This window comes from Mesoplodon bidens (assembly GCF_964165515.1).
Source record: "Mesoplodon bidens genome assembly, chromosome: 3".
Classification (NCBI taxonomy): Eukaryota; Metazoa; Chordata; class Mammalia; order Artiodactyla; family Ziphiidae; genus Mesoplodon; species Mesoplodon bidens.
In genome coordinates this window covers 25,405,264-25,415,735 of record NC_138178.1, presented here as the reverse complement: position 1 = coordinate 25,415,735, position 10,472 = coordinate 25,405,264, and the positions used below count along the sequence as shown (strand labels likewise).

Below are 10,472 nucleotides of genomic sequence, written 5' to 3'. Positions count from 1 at the left end.
TCTCACTGATATTTATTTATTTTTTGGGTGCTTTGGGTCTTCGTTGCTGCGTGCGGGCTTTCTCTAGTTGCGGTGAGCAGGGGCTACTCTCCGTTGCGGTGTGCGGGCTTCTCATTGTGGTGGCTTTTCTTTTTGCAGAGCATGGGCTCTAAGTACGCAGTCTTCAGTAGTTGTGGCACGTGGGCTTTGTTGCTCCATGGCATGTGGGATCTTCCCGGACTAGGGATTGAACCCGTGTCCCCTGCGTTGGCAGGCAGATTCTTAACCACTGCTCCACCAGGGAGGTTCCTCACTGATATTTAAAAGAGAGAAGATCTCCCAACTACTGGAAAGAGGTAGCGATGCAGCCTGATGCCTTCATGCAGAATTGCCTGGGTGACTGGGCATTCAGGGAGCGTCACACCTGTGACTAAGAGGGCAGGGCGCCAGCTGGGTTTTCAGACACTTGGCTGTAGGGCAGACAAGTTATTGAACTTTGCTGAGCCTCCACTGGATTGGATGGGTGCTTTTTTTTTTTTGATGCGGACCATCTTTAATGTCTTTATTGAATTTGTTACAATATTGCTTCTGTTTTTTTATGTTTTGGTTTTCTGGCTGCGAGGCATGTGGGATCTTAGCTCCCTGACCAGGGATCGAACCCACACCCCCTGCACTGGAAGGCGAAGTCTTAACCACTGGACTGCCAGGGAAGTCCCTGGATGGGTTCTTAGACTTAAAACTCTAAGATCTGAAAAATTTTGACCATACTGTTCCCCATTGCTATCGGGGAAACCGACACCACACAGTAAGCCATGGAGATGCTTTTAACGACAGGTTACAAACAAAATAACAATGCCACAGTGCCAACTCTTCATTCAGCCCCTTCAATGTGCCAGGCGTTGTACTCTGGCGATTCTGCCAGGTGGGTGTTGTGGCCTTTGTGCAGATGAGAACCTTGAGTCACTTGGTGCAGTCTCCCAGACAGTGAAAGGCAGGGAGAGTTCTCTGCCGCCCAAGCCTGGTTCCTGGCGTTCATCCTACACACCTGCTCTGACTCGGCATGGGTGAGCTTGGGGGCACCTGAACATGGCATCTTGAGGGGCTGAGATGCCCACAGAGGAGTCACATGACTTTTCACACTGTCTCTGTCCCCGGTTTGTGAGACGGGAAACAAAGGGGCCACTGCTCAGCAGAAACTGCCCAGCAGAGGCAAGGATGCTCCGTGAACTGGAGTCTCACATAGGGTCACCAGACCCGGCAAGTGAAAACCCGGGACACCCACTTAAACCTAAATTTCAGATAAACCACAAATACTTTGTTAGTGTAATTATATCCTGTGAAATATCTGGGACATATTTATACTAAACAGTACCTGTGGTTTACCTGAAATTCAGATGTAACTGCATCTTCTCTGGCAGCCCCAACCTCATGATGTCATATCGTTGTTGTGGACTCCGCTCAGAAAGCCCACAAATCAAAATTATATCCATCCTTCAAGCCCCAGCCCAGATAACACGTCTTCCACGAAGCTGTCTCCTCTCCCGGCCCCTAGCACACTGTGCCTGTCACGTAGTCACAGAACAAGCCTTGCTCCTCTCTCAGACATCAGACTCGTGAGGGCGGAGGCTGGTCCTTTTCCCACAGCTCCTCACTGTGGAATTCATTCATTCCACACTATGCCAACCGCAAAGCAGATGTGGATGCTGATCTTGTGGGGTTTTGTTTCGTAGGAAAGCACTGCATTATCCGGGCAGTTATGAACAGCTGCGTGAAGGGATGGGACAAAGTGCTGCAGAAGGGCTGCTCTGAGGCTGGGGTCCTGCAAGGCTTCTCTGGGGGGTGGTGCTCAGGGGCCAGGATGAACAGGAGGAACCCACATGACAAGTCAAGAGAAATTTCCAGAAGACACTGAGGGGTAAGAAAATCTGGTCAGTTTGGGGAACTGAAGGCAGGCCTTCGACATGGAAGTGGGACCCAGAGAGGGGTTTTCTATGCAGTGGGTGGCGTGGGACTGAGCCCCACCCCAAATGAAGATGGTGAGTTGGCGGTGGGTAGTGGGGCCACGATATAATGTTATAAGCTTTTTGGGCTGCTTGTGAGAATTACACAAAGTGAAGCACCAAAGTGGAAGAAGCAAGACCAGTCAGAGGCCATTATAGGAATTCAGGTGAGAGAGACATGGGGGAGGCAACGTGGAAAGGGGCTCACTTGCTGTCCCACCGGTTCTGGAGCTTGTCCACTCCCCCCAAGAAGTGGAGGCTGTCTCCCTTGGCTCCTGGGTGAGATTTTCCCAGCCGGCCTTGACAGATGGCAGGTGGGGAGGTGATGCTGCGTGACTTTCCCAGGCAGGTGGGGAAAGGCAGTGTGGATTCTGCCCGCCCTGCACTCCCCTCCCTGCATGCTCACCCCTGGGACCCCAGTCTCACTCTGTGAAGAAGCTCACACCAGCCCACAGGGAGAGGCCTCCGGTGGAAGCCCCTGCGAAGACCTGTGGCCGCCAACCAGCCACATGGATGCCAGACGAGCCAACCGCTGTGCCTGGTCTGAATCCCTGACCCACGGCATCCATGAGCGCAGGAAACGTTGCTTCGAACCGTTAGACTCTGGGGTAAGATGTTGCGCAGCCATAGTAACTGGAACAAGAGGATCCTGGTTGGAACTTGAGTGGGTAGCAGGGGACCTGGAGAAAAGTGGGCCCACCTGAGATGCTGAAAGGAGACAATGTTAACAAGACATAGTCATGAAAGGGATGGAAAATGTCTCAAGTAGGAAGATAGGAGGAAAGGCCCAGATGGAACACATTTTTTAAATCCCTCTTTACATTTTGAATGGTGCATGCATTTCAGCTTGAGAGCTTCATTCGTTCAGTTTAATAATTTGATCCCTGGTAAAATGCAGATTACTCAGGGACTGATAAAATTTGAGTTTTTCATTCATTTATTAACATCTTAGCATGGATAAAGTTTTTTTTTTTTTTTTTGCGGTACGCAGGCCTCTCACTGCTGTGGCCTCTCCTGTTGCAGAGCACAAGCTCCGGACGCGCAGGCTCAGTGGCCATGGCTCACGGGCCCAGCCGCTCCGCAGCACGTGGGATCCTCCCGGACGGGGGCACGAACCCGCGTCCCCTGCATTGGCAGGCGGACTTTCAACCACTGCGCCACCAGGGAAGCCCATGGATAAAGATTTTGAGATGAAATTTTCTTTTCAGTAAAGAAAATGGAGGGGGACTTCCCTGGTGGTGCAGTGGTTAAGACTCCACGCTCCCAATGCAGGGGGCCTGGGTACGCTCCCTGGTCAGGGAACTAGATCTTACACGCATGCTGCAACTAAGAGTTCGCATGCCGCAACTAAGGAGCCCGCAAGCCACAACTAAGGAGCTGCCAAGCCACAACTAAGGAGCTCGTGAGCTGCAACTAAGGAGCTGGTGAGTCGTAACTGAGGAGCGCGCTTGCCGCAACTAAGACCTGGCGCAACCAAATAAATAAGTAAATTAATTAATTTTAAAAAAGAATGATTAAAAAAAAGAAAATGGAGGCACCTGAGGGCCAAGTGGGGAGATGTCCCCAGGGAAGGAAGAAGAAAATTCGGGACACAAACTACAAATGATGCCTCCATAGGGCATCAGCCCTGACTCTTTATCCTGCTGCTGTTACCGGGGAAGATGCCCGCAGCTGACATGCATGTGCTTACCATGTGCTGGTCACCTCAAGCACGACCCCACTGAATCCTCACGATGAACACGGAAGGCAGTGCCACTGCCACACCTTCCACCAGGAAACCGAGCGCAGAGAGGGGAAGTAACTGGCACAAGGACCCGTGCGTGCTCCACGCGGGACAGAGCCTGCCTCTCCCCCCACACCGTCTGCACAGGTGGCCTCTTGTGTCTGTCCGTCACGCATCTGTGAACGAGTGGGCTGGGCTCTGCTCCTCAGGACTTGAAAAACTGGGGTTAGGGAGTGAGTGTGTGTGTGCGTGCAGGGTGGGGGGACAGGTGACTGCACACAAACAGCCCTCATCAAGGCAGCTCTGAAAATGGCAGGTGGCAGAGACCCCATCTGGCCCCCAACTTTGATTCTCTGCCAGCTATCATGGCTAAGCTGTGGCCAGCGGGACGGGAATGGAAATGATACACCTGCCTTCCTTTGTTTTTAATTTTTTAAAAAATTTTAAAAAAATTTTAAAGGTTTTTAAAAACATTTATTTATTTTTATTTATTTATTTTTGGCTGCGTTGGGTCTTTGTTGCTGCGCGCGGGCTTTCTCTAGTTGCGGTGAGCGGGGGCCACTCTTCGTTGCGGTGCGCGGGCTTCTCATTGCGGTGGCTTCTCTTGTTGCAGAGCACGGGCTCTAGGCGCACGGGCTTTAGTCGCTGTGGCTCGTGGGCTCTAGAGCGCAGGCTCAGTAGTTGTGGCGCACGGGCTTAGTTGCTCCGCGGCATTTGGGATCTTCCCGGACCAGGGCTCGAACCCGTGTCCCTTGCATTGGTGGGTGGATTCTTAAGCACTGCACCACCAGGCAAGTCCCTACACCTGCCTTCCTAAAACGGGGGTGCAACTCCCTTTACAGGCTGGTGAGCAGTCTTAGGGCCTGGACCACTGACACCAGGGGTCGGTCTATCCTCAACTGTCCTAACCTACCCTAGGTTGGCTTTGCCCAGGCTTTTACCTGGGAGAGAAATACACTTGTGCTTATGCCTCTGTTATTTTGGGTATTTGCTATGGGAGAATTTATATTGTAACTAATGAAGGCAACAAAGGAGGTGTGAATAGAGTGGATGGAAACTCTGAGAAGGAAAAGTTATGTGTGTAAATGTTTTATTGATCTTCCCTCCCCACATGCATGTGTATAAGGTCAGGAAGGTGTTTTTGAGAAAATATGGGATCCACACTAATGGAGGTTCATTCTTCTTTGCTTTTGGAGTATGTGTTTTTCTTTACTTGGGGACCTTTTTTTTTTTTTTTTTGGCGGTACGCGGGCCTCTCACCGCCGTGGCCTCTCCCGTTGGAGAGCACAGGCTCCGGACGCACAGGCCCAGCGGCCATGGCTCACGGGCCCAGATGCTCCACGGCATGTGGGATCCTCCCAGACCGGGGCACGAACCCATGTCCCCTGCATCGGCAGGCAGACTCCCAACCACTGCGCCACCAGGGAAACCCAACTTGCGGACCTTTCTTACTAAGCGATTTTTGTTTCAGTCTAATGTTAAATGATTAAATTGAGCTAGCTAAGCCCACGTCAGCTGGAACAATGGGGAGAGAGCGAGACCAGAGCTGTGGACCAAGGGACAGGGTAACCTGCAAGCTGGACTTTGTTCCTAGGTCTTTTATGTTCATCTGAACCTTAGTTGATTGTGGATTTTCAGCAAAATGGGGAAAAGTAAAGTCCATGCATGCTGTAGTCTGGCACAGGTGAATGCTCTAGAACCTGAGAGGTGCTCTGAAGTTATCAGAGACTAATCCAAACAGACATACTCCACTGCATCCAGGCGGTGTCTTTCCACTCCAAGCACTTTAGTTAGCCTCTATGTACGACCATATCTATTCAAAAGAGGTTTTCTAAAAAAGGAGATATGTAGGAAATTACCTCTGCAATGCTGTAGTCTGTTTTTTCTTCACTTATAAATGCACACCAAAAATTGTAGTTACCACGTGAATTTTGTGTAGAGCTAATTCACTCAATATAAAAAAGGCTCTTACAAATCAAGACAAACAAAACAGTCAAATATAATGCAAGACGTTGATTTCACCAGTGGTCTCAGTCAATGGCCTCCTAGTATCCAGGCTCTGGGTGGTGCCCTCTGGCGCATGCTCTGCTTGGCAGGAGGACTTGCTTTGGCTGATGGGATGGGAGTGTCTGCACACACAGGGCAGAGACAGAAGGGCCCTGGAGTCTCTTTTTCCTCCATCCAATCCCTGCCACTGTCAGGAGAGCAAGCCCGGGCCAGCCTGACTGAGGAAGGGACCCACACAAAGCAGAGCCGACTCCATCCTGCACGGCTGGCTCAAGCGACAGGACGCCACCCCCCTGGCTCAGGTAGGATCAGCAAACCACCGGAGGACCCGAAGCCTCTGGAGAAATCAACAGTTGTTTTCTAAGCCACTGAATTTTGAGGTAGTTTGTTGTTGACTAGGTCATAGCTAACTAATGCTGATAAAAACTGAAAAAATGTAAATGGCCAGTAAATCAATCTAAAGATCTTCGATCTGATCCATAATTAAAGAAATGCAGGATTACAACAGTGAGATGGTATATCAAGTTAGTAGAAATTAAGAATGTGGTAGCACAGCTCTGGTGATGGTGTGTGGGAATCAGGCACTTACCCAGGTGGTAGATTTTAATTAATTAATTAATTAATTTCAATTTTTAAATTTGTTTCAAAGTTAAACTCAGGACACATTGACTTCATAGGAAATCCACTGGAATGTTTTTCTAGGCTGAACACCTGTTTCCCCTTAGTCTCCCCTAACAGAGCACGTACATGCTAATTACTTTCATTTTGCAGTCACTGCTGTCCCACTCCTACCAGTCATACTAAGACCACCTAAACTGTGTGTGTGGTATTCTGAATGTTCTTAGTTATGCCCTAATTTCAATAACTGAAAAAGATTTTCTGCCATAAGCTGTCACTTGAATTCTTTGGCTACTTTTGAAGTCCAAAGAACACTGAAATGATTCTCCTTTGGGGGGATTATTTTACAGGCATTAGTGACTAGCCCCTGGGGCTGTGCTGGTCCCAGGTGGTAGATTTGCTAAGTATTCCGAGTATGGTGGGTGTGTGGACTCAAATGCCACCTCCTCATTATGGGATTTCCTATGCTGCAGAACCAGGAAGATTATAAACCACGTTTCCTGGGCTCCCTTCCAGCCACACTTCTGGATGTGAGTTGGATTCTGCTAACTGCAGAGCCTGGAGAGGCGCCCTGATCCTGCCAGCAGCACCGCTGGTCCTCAGGCCATCCTGGTAACTGGGCGAGGAACGCCTGGAGCAGTGAACCCTGAACAAGAGGTAATCACCACTCTGCGGTGTTTTTCATCTTGTTTCATGTGCCCCCTGGGATGCCACCCACCCTTAAGTATGCTCTGAGTCTTCCAGAGACGGGCAAGAAGGAAAAAGAGGTTTAGCTCACACCACAAGGCTGGCTGAAATGCCTGCATCCACGCTGAGGTTGACGTTCTCGGGCCAGAAAAGGCCCCGTGGCAGCGCCTGGGTGGCTGATGAGTGTAAATATTCCCCAGCGCTCTTCTCAGGAAGGCCTTGGCCTGTCCATGTTACAAAGTCAGTCACCTTTCTGGGGGATGTTACAAATGCTTTCCCATAGGCCTTCCTCATGCAGGCCAAGCAAATCCTACTGTCACGGCTCAGGTCAGAGGCCAGGCCCCACTTCTACTTCGTTTTTCTCGATAAACATCACATCCCTCTTTCAAATTGGGTCTTGAACCCTCCACACCCTTGCCGGCTTATGAAAGCAATTTTAACAAGTCTACAGACCGTCAAATGTAAGTTCACATTGTTATTCGTGATGGTAGAAAATGTAACACACGTGTTCCACCAACCCCACTCCCTCTAAATACCGATGTCAGTTGAGGTGTTGGTGTGGGTCCACCTGAAGCGGTCTCCTTACCCTCCCTCCGCTCTCCTATGCCCCTGGAGCTTGGCCTCCACGGGCTTCCGGTCCCCCTCCCCCACCTCCCGCAGGACCCGCTCCCTAACCCTGCTTTTTCAGTCGAATTTGACAAAGCTTCACTGGTTATCCCATCTACATCTCATCTTAACGAGACAAAAGAACCCCAAAATGACAACATAAAGGAATAAGTGTGGACAGTCATACGATGGGGCATTAGACAGCCATTAAAGTAAAAGGTCACAGAATTCTGAAGAGTATTAGGATGTGCTTGAGATGTAAAGTTGGGGTAAACCGCACATACAGCATCATCTCAACTTTGTACATTTACAAAGACTAGGAAGAAGTAAGGGTGGTCATTTCAGGGCAGCGGAATGATCGGTTTTGTTTTCTCCTTTACTTTTTTATATTTTACAATGGGCTCTATATATATATAAAAAAAGCCTGGATGAATAAAAGGGACATTGCTCTGTGCCGCCACCTGCTGGCCGATCTAGGAACGGCAGGCTGGATAAAGTGCTGCTCCCCCCCAACAGCAGAGCTCTCATTTTCTGGGGGTGAGTTTTGTGCTTTCTTTTCCATGTTGCAATCCCTTTTCTACTTTTGTCTTGTAAGTACTTTCTTGTATAACTTTTTCTGGTAATGTGTGTTGGGTCCCAGCTATTTTCAAATGACAGCAATTCTTTGTATCCCTTCCGGCTTCTGCTTTGACCTCTCACGTGGATCAGCTGTGCTCTCCGAAGGACCAGCCACGGTCTCTGGACTTGGGTCGTGGATGAGGCGCTGGGAACCCTGGTGAAGGTGGCGGCCAGCATCGGCGGTCAGTGCCCTTGGTCACATCAGAGCCCCGACGGCTGCGTGGGGAATGCATCTGAGGGGGCGCAGGAGGAGAACTTGGGGGGCTGTGGCAGCAGCGGTCTGGATGTGAAGCCGAGGCCCGAACCAGGGAGTCACCAAAAGGATGGAGCCGACCAGACTGGCCGGGCCTCCTGGAGAAGGCAGGCACCCGGGGAGGCGGAATGAAGGGTGGTGTCACAGCTCAGGCAGCAGGTGCAGAATGAATGTACACAGTTTGGGGGAGGCTAGGGTTTTTTCTTGGTTTTTTTTACAATTTTTTATTTTATATTAGGGTATAGTTGATTTACAATTTTTTTTTAAAAATTTTATTTTAGGGGGAGGCTAGGTTTTGAGCGAGTTGAGTGTGGGGCAGCCTTGGGACGTCCATGCAAAAATGTGCAGCTGGCAGCAGAGGGTCAGGGCTGGAGGGACTCAACAGTCAGGGGGCAGTGAGATGAGAGTGGATGAGACGGGTGGAGGCACACTCGGCACAGGGACAGTGCTGAGCGGGGACAGAAGCATGTATGGGACAGGCCCTGACAGAGGCGCTCGCGAAAGAGACGGAAAAGGAAGGTCAGAAAGGAAAACCCAGAAGCGTGTTGTCGGAGGTGACAAGAAACGAGCTTCCGGAAAGTGGGAGTGACTGATAATTGAACTGAAAGGATCAGTAACATGAGGGCTAAAGGCATGTTACTTGATTTGGCAATTGGGTCCCGGTGACCTAAGAGCAGCAGTGAGGAAGCCGGGCGGCAGGGGCCGGCAGTGCCCATGAACCAGGAACTAAGCACAGGCTCTTCTCTAAGGAGGTCGGGATGAGAAAGGATGCTTGAGATGGAGGATAATCAGGAGGGGCTGCCCCTCGTAAGAGCCAGGGATGGAACAAGACGGGCCAGGAAAGGCACTCGGCACAGCATCCAGGACACAGTAAGTGCTCAAGAAACAGAAGTTATCGTTCACTTGCTGGCTATCTCATGATCTACAACCTTACCATGTGCCAGGCATTGTTCCGGGTCCTGTGGATATAGTGAGCAAGAGACACAAAAACCCTGGCCAAGGAGCTTACATTCTCGTGGGGGAGACAGACAACAGAGAAAATAAATAACTCAAGACAGCTGGTATATTCCACAGTGGTAAATGCTATGGAGAAAACATGAACTAAGGGAAGAAGATATAAAATGTTGAAGGAGGGAACGAAATTCTAGATCTGGTGGCCAGGGAAGGGCCCCACTTTTAAGACCCAAAGGAAGTGAGAAAAGTACCTATAATTAGGAAGTGAGGGAATACTACTAATGATCACCACCATTGTCATTAGCATTCTCAATATATTACTCCTGCGGTAATAGGTTGTAATTATATCATCACCACTATCTTTGCCACATGAATGTTACTATCATTACTGCCCTCTCTGGCTCTCGAGTAGCTTTGGCAGCAGCATCCAGCAGCCCTGTCCACGCTACAGGGGCGTTTTCAATGGAGAGCCGTGTACTGGAGAACCAAGCATAACCTGACAGACCATCATCATGGGGAGTGTGTAAGGCAGAGGCACAGCTCGGGTGGAAACACACCTGTGTGTAGTCACTGCAAAGAGAAGCTGCTTCACGTGTGTGTTGAGGGGAGAAGCGCAGCCCTAGACCGGTCTTTCTGTCCCACCTGCAAGTAGGGATGCATGTAACAGGCCATCCTCAGCCCCAAAGGCAGGGACACGAAGACATCTCTGGAGCAACAGGAAACGGTAACTGCAGCTGGAGGAGGTGCAGATGGAGACAGTGTGTGATTCAGAGGTACCAGTTGTGTTTCTACCAGAACATTTATCTGGTTGTTAGGGATAAAAATCAGCCAGTACCACCTGGGAATAACAGAGAACTGGACATTCCTGCTATTTGCCCAGCCTGGCACAATGCTGAGAACGGGGGTGAGGGCGTGTGATGAGTTCTTACCAGATGACACTGAACGAGGGGACTGAGTCTTTCTTGTGATCGATGCAAACGCTTTTTTAACAGATTGACTTGGACTAATAATTATTATTTGCATATAA

The 10,472-nt window shown here is 49.9% G+C and overlaps 1 long non-coding RNA gene across 1 annotated transcript; it reads left to right on the top strand.

Annotated features, from left to right (window-relative positions):
- The first annotated feature begins 1,479 nt into the window (after positions 1-1,479).
- On the top strand, positions 1,480-8,411 carry LOC308614675. The gene is made up of 4 exons (XR_014015420.1): positions 1,480-1,894; positions 2,971-6,011; positions 6,844-6,984; positions 8,329-8,411. It is a non-coding gene; the product is annotated as an uncharacterized lncRNA (long non-coding RNA).
- Positions 8,412-10,472: the final 2,061 nt, after the last annotated feature.